The sequence below is a fragment of the Papio anubis genome, chromosome 5 (genome assembly GCF_008728515.1).
Source record: "Papio anubis isolate 15944 chromosome 5, Panubis1.0, whole genome shotgun sequence".
Lineage (NCBI taxonomy): Eukaryota > Metazoa > Chordata > Mammalia > Primates > Cercopithecidae > Papio > Papio anubis.
In genome coordinates, this window is record NC_044980.1 from 120,752,256 (window position 1) to 120,769,749 (window position 17,494).

The 17,494-nt window shown below is 37.2% G+C and overlaps 1 long non-coding RNA gene across 4 annotated transcripts in view; it reads right to left on the reverse strand.

Annotated features, from left to right (window-relative positions):
- The window catches only part of LOC103885393, a 72,296-nt gene that overhangs the window by 49,692 nt on the left and 5,110 nt on the right, over positions 1-17,494 (reverse strand). For all 4 annotated transcript variants that reach the window (XR_004183818.1, XR_002522726.2, XR_002522724.2 and 1 more), the window contains one exon: positions 5,072-5,190. This is a non-coding gene — a long non-coding RNA (uncharacterized LOC103885393). The remainder of the gene's footprint in view (positions 1-5,071; positions 5,191-17,494) is intronic.

Here is a 17,494-nt window from a genome sequence, read left to right on the forward strand (position 1 = left end):
TTTTCTTCCTGTTCTCCTTCAGTGGATGGTATTTGATTTTTCTTTTCATGTTAAAAAGTTAGTAGGCTCTTATCCATTGTAGTAGAAGGTCCACCATACATTACATTTCTATTTCTCTTTCCTCTCTAATGAAAAAAGTTTTGAATAACCAAACATCCTAACTTCCCTTGTTTATGACTGGAGTTCTGGTACAATTATTCTTAGTGTCCTTTAAAAAATATCACAATTTAGGAAACAAACAAACTATAATCTAAGTCATCTAGAAAAGCGCCACAAAATCACCAATCACCTTTATCTCACTGAAGATTGTACCCTGGGGACAGTAATCCTTTCCAAACAAAGGAAGAGTAGCTGTCAGTACCCTGGAATCACTTCTGAATCCTTTTCAGAAGATAAAACACTTTTCAGTTACTGAAAGTATTCATCCTCAGAAAATAAGTTGAGCAAGTCTTCTCAATATGAACGAAATCAAACTGAGTGGATCCTCAGTGAGAGAAGGGTGATGTTGTTTTGGGTCTATGAGCAGACAAATATCAGACCAGACCAACCCAGCAAACCTGCGGTCTATTAATGTGCTGTATAGGAAAGAGCCAAGCAAGTTTAGCATTGGTGGGGTGGTATTGGACTCCCTCTAAGGGAGGAGTCCACAGCTATGACACACACCACTTGTCTTGAGAGCAGTCATCAATAGTGACATCCTGTGACAGTCAGAGGCAATGGGATCTGATCAGACTCAATTTCTCTCCTTGCTTATACAGGAACGCCAGGTTCCTAACTCTCCCTTTGTCCCCAATCTTTGGACTATGTAAATTCCTAGTGTTCTTAGAAACCTGAAACACACACACACACACACACACACACACACACACACAAAAAAAAAAAAAAACAAAAAACGGTGAGACTAAAAAGATTCTTTGAAATGAATAAAATAGTGGTGGCATTAATTTCATACCAAGTTTGTGGAGGAATTCACAAAAGACAGACAAAAAGAATAAAATTTAACGGGCAACAAGCAATTTTAGCTAAGATTTTGGGAAGAATGTCTTGAATATACACAGGATGTCCACACCTGGAGTTCTTAAAGACCCCAAGTGGCTTGCAGTCAAATGCACCCATGACCTACTTGGGCCCCAGGGTCAGGCAATGACTAGGGTCTTCCACTTCTAAGCAACTCACTGTAAGTTAGCTCTGGAGCTTGATTTAAAAAAGACTAGAGGGCAAACTTTTCTTTGCCCATAGAAAAATCTAGGCTCATGAAAAATGTAATCGATGTTTAGACACTTTGGGACACTGACATGGTTATAGAGCTTATCATTGTTTTGAAAAGTGTCTGAAACAGTTTTCTGTACACATAGAGGTATTATCAGAATGACTGCCAGAAAAACTAAGACAGCGGATACTGAAAGCCAACCTAACAGTGCCAATGGGAATAAGGACCTCCTTTTTTCATCACTTTTCATCCAAAGAGATCTCTTTAGAGATGCCATGAGATACAAGGAAGAAGAATGTAAAGAATGCATAAAAACCAAGAGCACTCAGGAATTTATGGAAATTATGGAAATGATTCATGTAAAGAAGACTGATAAGAACAAAGAAAGAAAGGCAAAGTAAAATTATATAGGAAGACAAAGATGGTAAAAAGAATCCAAAAGTTACCCCAAACATGGCGTATGCTTTGATAAGACTACTGAGACTACACTAAGATTTTAGGGGGAAATTCCTCAAAACAAAAGGATGGCCAAGAGATGTGAATGTGTTTACATTAGAATAAAATAATGAATAAGACCCTAAGTGTAGATTAACTTTCCTTTTACCTTTTAGGTACAAGGCCAGCATCTGTATAGCTCAGTGTTTACATTTACACTTACGTAATGTGTGAGTTGGCACATTGAGTGACCCATGCAAGCAATCACAGATTAATTTTATTGATGAGCAATTCAACAGCTCCACAAGATGGCACATGGGAATTTTTCACTGCTTATAGACTAGGCCAGCCCCTCCATTCCAGGAAAAGTACAATCATTTATTTGTAAGGGGTTTGGGACCTCAAAGGGAAAACTGCAGATGGAATCTCCAAGTTCAAAAGGGTTCATTGCTGCCAATTATAAAGTACTTCTATTATTGGCTATTTGGTCGTGGGGTGTCATTTTTTAAAACTGGATTTACTGATAACTATGGAGCATAAGGTTTATGTTCTAATTTCTCTGGGATTTGATCAGCGGTTTCCCAGTTTTGACACAGAAGTAGGTTCTTTGCAAAACTGTATTTGCGTCAAGTTCTGACTTTGGAAATCAAAAACTCCTAGTGAGAACGTTATTATTGATCTAATTAATCACAATGTAAGAATTGCTTTCAGTAATACTTAATATAGAATGAATCATTTAATTAATAGCCAAGAAAAGAGCTCGTAGAATTTCACTCTGTTCACTACTCCACCCCAATCCTGTGAATTGATTTGGTTGTTAAATACAGTTGCGAAACATATTTGCAAGAAATAAACAAACTCAAACACATAAAGGACATGTTTAGCATCCGGTCAGGTATGAAAAAGTAACTCTTGCATTATAGAACAGAAGACAAAAAGAATAATTGTAAATTAATCCAAGTAAACAGGATGTTCTGTCATATCAATTTAAAATCAAACACAAGGATCTGGCAATCTGAATCAGGAAAGAAAACAAGGAAAACCTTCCCTCAGCCAGTACTCGAGAAGAATGCCAGCCCTGGTGGACACGTGTCAAGAGAATTTAGTGGAGCCTCATCGTTGCACACATATTCATTTCTCTTTCCCCCTTGTTAAGGCTTTACTCTGTGACATTAGCAAAGATACTTTCATTCATTCAACAAATGCATGTTGATGTATACACTAAGCCAGACTCCTGGCACACTGTACTCAATGCCTTTGTTGCTTGTCAACTAAAAATACCCTTGCTTGCCTCAATTTAGCAAAATATATAGAAAGAATATTTGACAATGAGACAAAAAGATTCAGTTCTAGTTCATGTTCTATTACTTATTAAATATGTTACCAAAAGCAAGTATGGCCAAATACAAGCTCTTATAAAATTATAAGCAATGATAAATATTGGGCAAGTTGCTGCATGAGGGCTCTGTTTGTTTCTTAAATCCCAGACTGGCAGATGCCAAAAACAGTTTTGTCATGGAAAAGGATGGTTGGTAATTCCGTTTTCCCCTTTGCTTTACTGCCCACAGAATTTCAGTGAACATTCAAAATAGGAAAGAAATCTCAGAATCCAGGATGTATGCGATAATACACAGACAGTATTTAGAATATTCACAGGAGCATGTGTTCAATCTTCCCTATTTTCAAGCAAATTAATTTGAGACCTAGATTCCACAGACATGTATATCACATGAGCCTGCAAAGAGCCATGAACTGCCACCTCGCTCAGAAGAAGCTAATCAGAGTATATGTTTTTTCTTCCCTGTACCATTTTCCTCCTGCCACTCAAAATAGACCCAGAGCCTCAGGGATTCGCATATGACTCAGATTGGGCCAATTATAATACCTTACCCCTCTCCTTGGCAATGATGGGCACATAGTTCAAGCCACGCCTGTTGTGTCACATAATCAGAAATCCATAAGATGGTGAGTCCGGAGCTGCTGGTGGCCAAGTCCCTAGCATGTGGGAAGAGCTGGTCTGGAAGAATTAGGGCAACACTCTGTTTCTCTAGAAGATGACAGAAATCCTGACGGAATGAGAATCCTGATGGAATGTGAACTCCTGGTTTTAGTCTTCTGAAGACCTCTCAAGGGTTGTTGCTCTGTCTTCTTTGAGCTCTAATAAATCTCCTTTTTGGGGTAAGCTAATTTGGATTGGTTTCTGTCACCAATGTAATGACTGATGCATAGGAAAGGGCAGAAATACTCACTGTTTTTTTTGTTTTTGCATTAATGCTTGCTACAAGAATGCCTGGAACTGGGAAAGTGGCTGGAATGGAGATTCAAGGCCACAATATCTGGCTCTTGTAGAGAGAGGAAGAATGCAGATTTATTGAGAGGACAGTGGTAGCATGAGAAGAATGAGCTTGGGGTCCTCTGGCCAAGGTCTGAGAGGCCCCCAAAGCTATGCCATACTGACTTTCAAGCAAAAATTAAAGTATAGGAGGCACAATAGGATACTCATCCTGGCACTGCAACCAAGTTTTTTACTTTGAGCCATTCATATAACCTTTCCAGGACTGGTTTTCATCTATAAAATAAGGGTCTCACATTGCAAAGTGCTGTACTTCTTGAAGCTCTCATGAAAACTGACTTTAAACTTGACAAAAAAATAACTGTGAGAAAGAGTGGACAGGGAGAATAGGCGAAAATAGTTCATTGAGATTATATTTATTTTTAATAATAATAACTAAAATACAGCATAACTTTATGGAGGACACTGTTTTATATGTAGTACATTTGTTAACTCATTTAATCATCAGTTCAAACCAAGAGATAGATACTTTTATTATTCCCATTTTAAAGTTGAAGAAGCCCAAGGCACAGAGGAGTCTAATAACTTTCCCAACACTACCCAATTAGCACGTCAGAAATAGGAACCTAACGCATGCAATCATTGTCCAAAATCCGTGCAATTAATAACTGTGCTACACATCTGCTGTTAAGTGTACCTGTTTCTCTGCCTGGCACAAAGTAGAAATTCAGTAAGTGCTTATTAAATGTTAGCAGATGAATATAAAGTGTTCTCTGTAAAGGTATTGATAATAACCGAGTGATGCATTTTTCAAAGTCATGGTGCTAATGGTGAAGTACCTGTCCATGGGACAAGATAGCCTTTGTAGGGATATTTTGCAGCCATACTCCCAAATACAACCCTCTTTCTGTCCCACTCTAGCTAGAATTCTTGGAGCATTATGTGCAAGGGTTAAGTACATTTTGTTAGAGGTAGGACAATCCTCATGTAATTTCCTTGGCAACTGGATTATACTAAGTAGACTGGTTTTTGACAAGTACTTCTACCTCATGCCAATGAGAAAACTGTCAGAAATAAACTGTCAGAAACAAAGAATAGAGAAGTAGAAGAATATGTTCACCAAAAACACTTACTTGTTTCTTTGCCATGTGTTAAATGAAGGCATTACTTATGCTGTCTCATCAGGATTGTCCTTTCAATCACGACTTTCTTAGCCCCCAGAATTGGCAGAAATGGCTTCTGTAATTAGCACCTATAATTTGAAAATGTCCATATGATTAGGTTTATTGAAGACTATGTATTAAGCAAATTAGAATTTAGATTAGAGCAAAATTTTGATAAATTCACTATCCCTTTAAGTAAGAATCAGATTTTCCTACATTAACTCTGTTGTAAAGAATTATGTTGCTAGAGTCAAACTTGATGGTTTAATAAAGCCACTCCCTCATTGGAATGCTGAGATCAAGTTTATTAATCCATACCAGCAGAGCTTATCTAAGCAACGGAAAAGACCATCGTAATTGTTATCTACCATGTGATTTTATAAACCAGTTGAAGTTTAGCAATCTGCACTTTCATTGTCCAGTGGCTTCAAGGATCTAAGGAACAAAATGGCTTAAAGGTTAGTTCAGCCTATATCATGACAATTGCCATGGTTTGGAAAATTTGTATTACAAGGACTACGAATAGCTCTCATGCGATCAGAACAATAGCTGTGGAAAAAAACTATTAGGTCATTGCATCTACCGATCCCCCTGTCGGTTCTAGAGAAGCAATTAGAGCTTCACTTGCTCTGGTATTGCTTCTCTGTGTGCAGAGAGAAAGCTTTAACTCCTTGTGGTGTAGCCAGCCTGGCTCTGGTGAAAGATAATGGAGTGCTGCTCATCCAGCCTCATCCACATAGGAGCCTCATCCACATTCAGCCCAAGCTGAATCCGGGACCGAGTCCATTGGTGTGCTCGAATATGGATTTTATAGTTCTTAGTCCAGAACTGTTTATTTTGCAGATCTTCTCCCCCTGTGGAATGCAGCAGCCCCAAGAGCAACACCTCACCAAGCCCTGAGAGGACAAAAACACTCCACACAGGTGATGGTCTGTCGTGTTCGGCCCACAAAAGAGCCCTGCCTGCTTGAAGCAGACATTCTCTAGTGGTAACAGGACGCAGGTGCATGTCCTCACTTGCCATATGACTTTTGAATTATTTGCATAAGCTATAAAACTGGAGTGGATGTAATGCTCTCTAAACAGAAATATAGCTTTTTAAAAATAAAGACTGTACTAGAGGTTTGAGGGAGCCTCTACAGTGAAGATAATCCTAACGTCAAACAGAGGTTGGGTAAGCCAGAAAATGAGGGTTTGGAGTGACAAAAAGGATTTACCCTCAGTCCTGCCTAGAAAATTAGCTAATAAAAGCTGCATTGAAAAGATGACTCCTTTCTGCTTCTCCTGACAGTTTGGGCAGATGAGACTGATTCAGATATAATAGACTGGAAATAAATTTCTGACTTTAGGCCCCAAATTAGATCAGTTTCAGAGCAGTCAGAATTCCAATTCAAATATTATAGCAGAAACCGATAAGACAGATTTGGGATTTTTATTTTGAACTTGTTGACAGCTTACTTTTTAATTTTTAAATAATTATTCAAATATTTCTATAGCCCAACATAGACTATAAACTCCTTTAGGGTTAGGATTGGCTCACTTTGTCCTCTATTGGGGGACACACTGTTTTAGAATAGCCTCCATAGCTACTACTGTAGCTGGACTCTAAGATGGTCCCCAAAGATCCAAAGATCACTGCCTCCTGTTATTCACACACTTGAATAGTCTTTTCCTACAATGTTCCAAGGTTGGTTTGTGCAAGCAACAGAATACAGAAGTGATGAGATGTCACTTCTAGGATTAGATTATAAAAGACTATGGTTTCTGTTCAGGTTTTCTCTCTCTCTCTCTCTCTCTCTCTCTCTCTCTCTGTTTCTTCACTTACTCTGGGTGACAACAATGTGCCATGTTTGAGCAGCCTTATGTAGAGGTTCTCATGGCAAGAACCTGCCAGCCTACCAACAGCCAATGAGAAACTGAGGCCCACCATCAACTATGGGAGTGAGCTTAGAAGACTCTCTAACCCCAGTCAAGCCTTGACATGGCTGCAGCCCTAGCCAATAGTTGGACAGCATCCTCATCAGAGGCCCTGATCTGGAACCACCCAGTTAAGCTGCTCCTGGGTTCCAAAACAAATTGATATGTTTTGGGGTAACTTTGCTATTCGGCAACAGATATAAATAGCTGATGAAGAGTCCATTAGGTTACCAATTTTTCTCAGTGTCCCTTGATCTAAATATTTCTTTCTAGTTAATCCCGGACCAGAACTGTCTTTCTTGCTTCCTGGGGAAGACGACATGGCCTTTTCTAGTTTGATGACTTCTAATTTCAGTTGAAGCTAAGTCATGCTCATATAATTTGCTTTTGGTTGGTTCCCCTGCTGCCTGAGCCACCTGAGATGCCCCCACTGCATATCCATTTTTTCATGCATTCAACAAATATTTAGTGAGTGTCATTGTTCTAGGAGCTATGGCTGCAGCAGTGAACAAAACTCAAGGCCCTTGCATCTAGCATACTCTCCTGATAAGCTATATTTCCTGAAGTACGGTACCGTCCTTTGGACCTCTTCTACCAGTTATCTGGGCTCCAAATCCCTATCTAAACCCTTGTTTATGGAGACCCAGCAATAGTTAGCCTTTTCAAAGTAAGCTTGAAAGACATTCTTATCATTTACAACAACCCTTAATAATTGCTGATAGTCATTTAGCCCATAAGCAAGGCAATTGTATAACTGCATTGTCCTGGTTATAAAAACATGGATACATTCAGTAGAGGTAGGAATTTGACACACATGTCTTGCTTCCCTCTAATGTCAACCTTCCATGGCATTTAATAATGTTCTTCACACCATATAGTTTTAATAAATCACATTTTATCAGTTGGTAAACATTCTAATGTCACATTTCCCTCCCAACATCCAACTAAATCATGCAGATCAGTCATATATAACCAATTAACTTAAATCTCAACTATAAATATTGTCTAAAATGCATATATAATCATGTTTCAATGCCACAGATATTTGTTTCACCCACTTCAGTCATCTTTATTCTAGCAGAAACTCTAAGCTGGTGGAAAATCCATGTTTCCTAGGTCATCACAGCCAGAGAATAAATATATTGTCAAAACAATGATCACAAAACCATATTTCCTGACTCAGCTTCTGTTTCTGCTAAGAAGTATGAGGCTTCTCAAGAACTTCTTCCTCTGTGTTCCACAAACTAATGTCCTTTTTATAGGGTAATATTTCCTCCTACTGAGGACATCAAAGGGAGCAACCACCACCCGTGTCTAGCTGAGAGTGCAATACTTGCAGCCAAGGCCATCATCTACTGAAGCTTCTAGTCCACTTTCTGGCAAAGTTACTGAACCTGTTACATGTATGTACCAGGGATTAGTCTGAGTATTAAGGATTAAATTCAGAGGGAAGACACAGTGTCACCCCTTTTCTATAGTATTGGTCAAACTCCTTCTTTCCAGAAATAAAATTTTGCTCAGAAGACTCAAGAACACAACATAGTCCTTACCTCCTCTGCAAATTTTTCAGACCTGTTTATATGTACCTAAAGGCTGGGTGAATTTGGTTTAGTCTTAAGCTAAGACACTTGATTTAAGGGTATCCTAGCAAAATCAGTCTGGGAGCCAGGTTAACCTGTGACTATTTACGAAAGGCTAGAAGGCCTAAACTCGATAAATTTTAATTTATTCATTCATCCCATGTGAATTTATTGACAAAAACCTGTTTCCTGCCTTCAACATTTTCATTTCAGTTTTTACATTTTCAACCAGAGCCAATGAGATTTATCACCTTATCCACTCAATAAGGTTAGTTTTTAGAAAGCCTTTGAATTACAACATGATGACAAGTTCAGCCCATTATAAAAAGGAAAGAGGAAAATCTTTGATTTAGAGACACTAGATTTTTGTTTTTAAGCTGCTAGGAATGAAATTATTTCATTGGTGTTATGTTCAGCTGCGATTTTAAAACAACAAAAAAATGTTCTTTTTGTGTGGTTCGGAAAGTAAGGGGGTTTTAACTGAGCAGGTGAGATTGCAAACTCAAGACGCAGTCACAGCTTTTTCTTTTTTCTTTCACCCTGCTTATTCATTATTTGGATGTGTGCTGTTTCTTCCCTCATGGTTACATTTTATAAGACGAGTTTGTTTTTTACAAACATAAACTTTGAATTAAATACACTATAAGATAAAATAAATACATTAAGATAATTAGTTGAAGTTTATAACCCAGAGCTATGAAAAAGAAGATTCTGGGAATAGAGCCAAAATGGAGGTGAACATAGTATTTCAACCAGACTAAAAAAAAAAAAACATAAAAATCAGATATATATATATATATATGTATATGTATATGTGTATATACAAACACACACACATCCTTGTCCTGTGTTATGTGACAACTGGATGAGATGACCAATTCTGCATTTTCTTTTCCTTCCAATAGCTCATAAAAGGATCATCTGTAATCTCTACACCGTATTGACCTGAAATTTATCTTTGCCGAAACTAGTTCTTATAGATTCAAAATATTTCCTGACTGATGAACATACACATTCATTTTATGTAATGAAATAAATATATTCAGAAGTATAGAAAAATAGAAATAATAAATCTTGAAAAAGGAAGAATTTTAAAATGCATAGCATTTGCATTAATTTCAAGGTGGGGGAAAGGGTAATTTTTTGTTTGCTTCTTTATACCTTTCATCACTACAGATATAATTTTCTGTAACAAACAGATTTTGCATTTGAGGGAAGTTTAAAAATAAAAAGGAGGAGGAAGAAAGACGTAAGACGATAACTTCCCGGACCCCATATGTTCATTTATCCCTTTCCTTTGGTAGAACATTGTGCTAACTAGCTTTCTTCACACTAGTCTACTTAAGCTCTCTCATCCACCTGAGAAGGTTGTATGTTTTGTATGAGTATCTTGAATGGCACAGATCTAGGTGCCAGGGATGACTATGCAGACTGTTCTCTTGGTGCCACAAACAACCAGTGGTCACTGTCATTTCCATTAGTAGAAGGTGACAGTCACCTATAGAATACAGTAAGCAAAGTGTGGATTTAAGTCTTCTTCTCTTTAAGAAACGAGGGTCAAAATGCCAGAATGGACCATGGTAAAAGGAAAGCAATATTCAAAGGCAGCAAATGTATTCTCCAGAATGTGGAGTTTTTGATAGGCTTTTCTGTGAATAAAGATGTATATACTGCTTTACAGAACATTTCCATTTTTATATTATATTCCATCTTTGAACTGTAGGTTCAGAATACAGTCCCATGGTTCACTAGTCTTATTTCCAAGCCTCCAAACAGGAAGGAAAAAATTGAGCCATTGAATGCCTGTGGGAAGAGAAAAAAAAAATCTATACCAATTTGCAATTAGGTGATTAACACAAGAGCCAGTGGTAACAAGCAATGTGTTTTTATTCCAAACATCTTTGCTACAAATTGCGGTTAAAAGCTTCACCCTGAATTTTCTTTTTGTCTTTTGACTGTAGGGTGATGATATAAGGTAATTGCACAGTAACTACAGAATGCTGCATGTTATTTCATGCAAGCCATTTAGTAACTACGTCAGGTAACTACACAGAAAACCCTTTTAATTACAAGATAGGATAGCTTGCATTACCCAGCTGCATTCTTTCTGGTTAGCCTTGACCTATCGGTTCATTGCTAAAACTTCCATTTGTCCCAGGCTATGCTTCATCAGCTGCCAAGGGCTACACTGACTCTGGTCGAGTGCTCCTGCAGCTTGAGGCATCACCATGCGGGGATGCTCTCTCTAGTCTCTCCATACACGGACTAATGGCTTGGCTGCAGTTGCTACTTGGATCTGCTCAGTTCTGGTTAGCAACACTTGGAAGATTCTTCTTGTCCTGGATTCTATGAAAAAAGTGAAAAGTATAATTGTTGATGACTCAGCCCACACTGAGGAATAAATTAAATAGAGCTTCCTTAACAGCTAATTTAAGCAAATATATGCAAACATATATTCACTGTAAGTAATTAACAGTCTGGAGTTATTCCCTTTCAGCACTCCTTCTAATTTTTCCTCCTTAGAGAATGGTGACTCAGTTAGCTATATGTAGCTAAGAATAATATACCCATGGTGATCTTACTTGTGTCCTCTTTTTTCATCATCCTGGTTTACATGTTATCTACTGATATTCCTCCATTTTTGTGTAGTTCCACTTTCTACTTAAGTACATGTCAGGGCTGTTATTTCATTTAGCAAGGTTGGCATGCTAATTTGCAATACATATTCAGTATTTTTATGCTAATTGCTCAAAATTCAATTTCAAAATACACATGATGAATTGTATTTATAACTCTAGCTATTGTTGTTCCTAATTTGCTATGGAATAGATACTGAAACCTAGGGAGAGACATTCTCTCAAGTCCTCTGTAAAATACTTGCTTCTGCGAAGATTCCCTTTTCTGGCACCCTGGCTTTTGACAGTATGAGAATGACTATCTTCCAGACTAAATGCTACTATGGAGGAGAGACTAGATCCTGTTGTGCAGAAATTGGATCACCTTATCCAGTGATTTCTCCAGCTGCAGCTACTGGAGGCCTGTTGCTTGACTCTTTCATGGCGGCTTATTTGTGGGCTACGACTGTTACGTCTAAAGGAAATCATGACATTCCTCCCATGGGATTTACAGGTACGAGCAGTGACAGAAAGTATAAGTGGAACTTTTACTTCACCATTAGAATAGGCCTATTTTATCTGAAAATTGCATCTAGAAGTTTTTCAGGTTAAAATATTTCACATTGGAGAGAAATATCAATGTGGTTTTTCTGGCCTCCAAAAAGTTTCAATTCTTCTTGTTTTTATAATGGCTGATTGGTAGCAATATTCTGCCATGGGTCCTGAGTTAAACCGACAGCTCAATATGCCTCTCTTACTCCATCTTATCTTCAGCACCAACTCTTCCCAGAGGGGTTCTTTTCCGACCACCTTGTCTTGTTCAATACTCCACCCTCTTCCAAAACAGATCTGAACCTAGAGAGTCTTCCTTGACTTCTAGACCCCACACACATTATCAGGTAGCAAAATCCTATAGTTTTAGAACCATAAAGACAGGAAAGATATATTCAATTTTAAAATACCTACTTTAAATTACATATTTACCAATAAAGCCACATGGGTTTCTTTGCTTTGGCTGAATTTTTTTTTTTTTTGACAAGAGTCTTGCTCTGTAACCCAGGCTGGAGAGCAGTGGTGCAATCTCAGCTCTCTGCAATCCCTGCCTCCTGGGTTCAAGTGATTCTCATGACTCAGCCACCCAAGTAGCTGGGATTACAGGTGTGCACCACTAAGCCCAGTTAATTTCTGTATTTTTAGTAGAGATGGGGTTTCACCATGTTGGCCAGGCTGGTCTCGAATGCCTGACCTCAAGTGATCCACCCACCTCGGCCTGCCAAAGTGCTGGGATAACAGGCATGGACCACCATGACCAGCCTGAAATTATTTTATATCAGTATGGTAACACTTATTGTCTAAGGATTATTAAAACATTACAATGTCTTTTGATAGCATCAGAAGAATACCTGAAACATGAATGTAGATCAGACTTAAATCTAAAATGTTGATCACGTGACTGACCTTGGACGTGGGCATAGTAACAAGGATCTGATATGCAAAGCAGTAAAATATTTTAAAATTTCTGCTCCCTTGTTCAAGTTTGGTACTTATCACAACCAGAACAGTGCTGTGACTTTTTTTTTTTTTTTTTAATATTTGGTGATTATGAACTGTTAGTTACAATCTAGATTTGTGTCATAATGGGAAAAATACTAATCTCAAATGGAACATGTTTATCTTTGTTTAGTTAAATACAGTTTGCTTCATAAACAAAATCTTTTGGATCACGGAATCACAGTTGGTGGTAAGATTGGGAACCACCACTATAGTCTGCCTACAAAAATAGCTCTTACCTCTATACCCTCTACTCCATTCCAACTGCAAATGCCGTAGTTTATTCCTTCCTTTCCTTTTACTTGGGCTCTTATAAAAGGCTTCTAACTAGGCTTCCATTATTTTCTCTCTCTTGATTACATTCATTGCTACTCAATTAATTAATCCTGCTCAAAACATTTTAATATATCTCTATTGATATCCTAAGTATAAACTTCCTTACCTTGGCACTTAAGCCCTCTAAAATACAACTGCAACCTGTATCCTAAGCCTTAACTTTCATCACTGCTTCACAAAATGCCTGCGTCAATCAAGATGTACTAACTCCTAGTATTAATCATGGCAATTAGATATAAGGTTCTGAACTGTTGACTCTGCCAATAATTAGCTCTGTGACTTCAAGCCCATTCTTTAACCTTTCTGAAACTTAATCTCCTCATTGGCAAAATTGAGATAACTCAAAAAAGTTGTTTGTCATTACTATTATTATTATTTAAAGTACCCTTCAGTTTCCTGCCTCTCAAATTTGCTCATTTTCTTTCTTTTTGCTGAACATTCTCCACTCCTTTTTAATCTCTCCAAAGCAGTGGTTCTCCAAGAGTTGTCTTTGAAAAAGCAGTAACAGAATCGCCTAGGAACTTGTTAGAAATATAAATTCTGGGCCCCATTCCAGACATATTAAATAAAAAATGTTGAGTATGGGGCCTAGCGATCTGTGTTTTAACAAGTCTTCTAGGTAATCCTGATGCACACTAAACTTTGAGAATCAAGATCATTCTCAAATGCTACCATCTAAATTCTTTTCCTTTCTTTCCTTCCTTCCTTCCGTCCTTCCTTCCTTCCTTCCTTCCTTCCTTTTTTCTTTTCTTTCTTTCTTTCCTTTCTTTCTTCTTTCTTTCTTCCTTTCTTTCTTTTTTTCTCTCTCTTGTTCGTTCATTCTTTCATTCGTTCTGTCTCTCTCGTTCGTTCATTCATTCATTCATTCGTTCGTTCTCGCTCTTTCGTTCGTTCTCTCTCTCTCTTTCTTCCTTTCTTCTTTCTTTCATCCTGATGCACACTAAACTTTGAGAATCAAGACCAATCTCAGATGCTACCATCTAAAATCTATTTCTTCCTTCCTTCCTTCCTTTTCTTTCTTTCTTTCTTTCTTTCTTTCTTTCTTTCTTTCTTTCTTTCTTTCTTTCTTTCTTTCTTTCTTTCCTTCTTCTCTTTTCTTTCTTTCTTTCTTTCTTTCTTTCTTTCTTTCTTTCTTTCTTTCTTTCTTTCTTTCTTTCTTTCTTTCTTTCTCTTTCTTTCTTTCCTTCTTCTTTCTTTCTTTTTCTTTCCTTCTTTCTTCTTTCTTTTTTTGTTTTGAGACAGGGTCTCGCTCTGGCTGTGTACCCAGGCTGGAGTACAGTAACACCATCTTGGCTCACTGCAACTTCTGCCTCTGGGGCTCAAGTGATCCTCCTGCCTCAGCCTCCCAAGGAGCTGGGATCACAGGCATGTGCCAACACACACAGCTAATTCTTGTATTTTTAGTAGAGACAGGGTTTTTCCATGTTGGCCAGGCTGGTCTCGAACTCCTGGCCTCAAGTGAGCTGCCCATCTCGGCTTCCCTAAGTGTTGGGATTACAGGTGTGAGCCACTGCACCTGGCCTAAAATTATTTCTTATCCTTCCAAGGGCACCTGATCTCTTCCCTGACTAAAACTTTGTACCGTACCTTGGCATTTCTGCTTTACCTTAACCATATGTGTATACTCATCTTATTCCTATTTTACTTTTGCCAAATTGGTAACACTTTGCAAGAAGGAACTCTGCTTACTAATCTTTAACTAGGAATCAGGGCTTGACAAAGTTTCTTTCAAATATTTGTTGACTATATTTGAATGAAAGAATTTGTTGTACTTACAGTACTAGAGAACAAATAACTAGAAATAGAAAACGTTCTTTTTAATATCAATTAAAAATTTCCATTCTGGAAAATTCAACAGCAACATGGATTGGATGCTTCAAGTTCTCAACTAGCAGAGTTTCAAGTAAGGCAAAGGAGTTAAAGCTCCATCCTTATAATCATCTCTTCATTCTTTGGTTCTGTAGTGTAAGCCCTTTTTAAAAAATAACTTTCTGAATGCATAATGTTGGACAGGAAATGTAATATCAAGAATCGAGGCAAAATGTATGTGTAAGGCTGATGGTTCTGTAAAAGTACTTTCTATTTTATCTGCCTATAAAAGGTATACACAATGCTATTTATGCTTCCCATTTTGCTTAAGTAACTTTGAACTCAGAAAGGAATCCAAGCTTGGTCCATTAAATTGCAAATCCAGTAAAAATAACATGTAGTCTCTTTCTTTCTAATTGGATAGAGTCTATCATATACAAAATGAAATTTAAAAATACTATTTTCTTAAACATCATTCACTAATTAGTACTAATCAATGTTTTAAAAGAAGGTAAAAAGAAGGAACTAGTGGCTACTTAGATGTCTTCAAATCATGTGTGCACAGTGTGTATATATATTAATGTATATGTGTGTGTATATATATACACACATATATACTGGAGACTAAATAACTAAAAATAGAAAATACACACACACACATAAAGATACACTAATGAGATCTTTATTTTTAATTAGTTGGATGCTTGATATTATCCAGCTGATAGTTGGGTAGTAGTTGAGCACAGCCTTGTTTTCAAGCAGTTGTAAGTTAGTGTGACTTGCAGTGATGAGAAAAGAATCCACTGTCATTGGGTTTCTTTTGATCCAGTGTTTTGTCTTTACTACTTACTTTGCTTGGAGACAACCTTTAATTCTCCACAACTATTATAAATTGATATGCAGGCTGAACTCATAGGTAACAGAAAGATGTCACTCTCTTCTAACTATATCTATCAGAAGATTGTTGATTTTTTTTTGTTTGTTTTTTTGCCTTTGGCAGAGAGTCATGTGCTTGCCGCCTTGTCAGATGTAAGGCAAAGGTTTATGAAACAAAATACAGTTAGTGATTTAAAAATTCTCCTTTCTTTTAAACTTTTTCATAACAGTAGCATCTACTTATTTTATTTACTGAATATATGAGAAAAAAACAATAACCATGTTAATGACAGAATGCTAAAGAGAAAACTGCCTTGCAGGTAAGGTCCATTCAATACAGCTCCTAACAGGTATTTTTTCCTCCCTATTTCTAAGGCCCTCAGCTTTACAGATTACTTTCAGAAGGAATTGGAAAGAGACCTCTTGGAGAAATTCTAAAAGACTCCTAAAATGTTTTGGGAAAACTCTGCTTGCTGTGGCTGGCGAAGGAATAAGATAACATCAGAGATTTCAGAGACACTCTGTACGAGTCACAGAATAAATAATCAGCACACAGAATTCTATTCACCTGCTGGTAAAGGCCAAACAGAAACAATTCCAGAACCCATACCTTTATGATAAGTAGACTCAGTTTAAAAAAGTTTAAAAAAAGGGAAGATGATTATAAAATAAAAAGGAGAGATTTCTCTTGGAAAAGGACTCTAGAAAAAATGCAAGCTCCAATAAGAAATACAGATTATAAGAGCACGCAGGGATGAACCTTGAAAACATTATGGTAAATCAAATGAAATAAGCCTGACACAAGAACAAATATTGTGGGATTCCATTTGTATGAGGTACCTAGAATTGGCAAATTATTGGAGACAGAAAGTAGGATTGAGGTTACCAGGGGCCATAGAGAGTGGAGAATGGGAAGTTACTATTTAATGAGTACAGAGTTTCTGTTTTGGATGATGAAATAGTTCTGAAAATGGATAGCATAGCCTTGTAAAATATACTTAATAACATTCAATTATACACTTTCAAAAGGTTAAAAGAATAAGCTTTATGTTATGTATATTTTGCCACAATTTTAAAAATATAATGTAAACAAATGAAAAAAAGCAAGTAAGGAGACCTTGTGATAGAAAGTCACTCTGATACTAACATGTTATGAACTTACAGAAAAGAAAAAAAAAGAATTTTCAGAAGAACTAAAAAAACAAGAAATAAATTGGATCCTCATCTGCAAGAATTATATCATGTTACCCATACAGTAAAACAATATAAGATCAAAAAATAGAACAGAAAGCCAGCTAGCACTGAGCAGTGATATTTTTGAAAAGGGAGATGATCATAAGTAGGACCGATTCTAACAATATCCTGTCCATTTACAATGTTTTTAATAAAAGTTAATGTATTCTGTAGACCACCATCCTTACCTATAAAGAAGAAAAAAGGTGAAAAAACAAATCATTTACTGATAAACAGTTGGCCAGAGAGGAAGACTGATTTTTTACCACAAAGCTTAGAGATATTGAGTTGCAGCATAAAGAGTGAAATTGTATTTAAAGCTTCATAAAGAAAGGAAGGGCCGAGCGCGGTGGCTCACGCCTATAATCCCAGCACTTTGGGAGGGCAAGGTAGGTGGATCGCCTGAGGTCAGGAGTTCGAGACTGGCCGGGCCAACATGATGAAATCTCATCTGTACTAAAAATACAAAAATTAGCT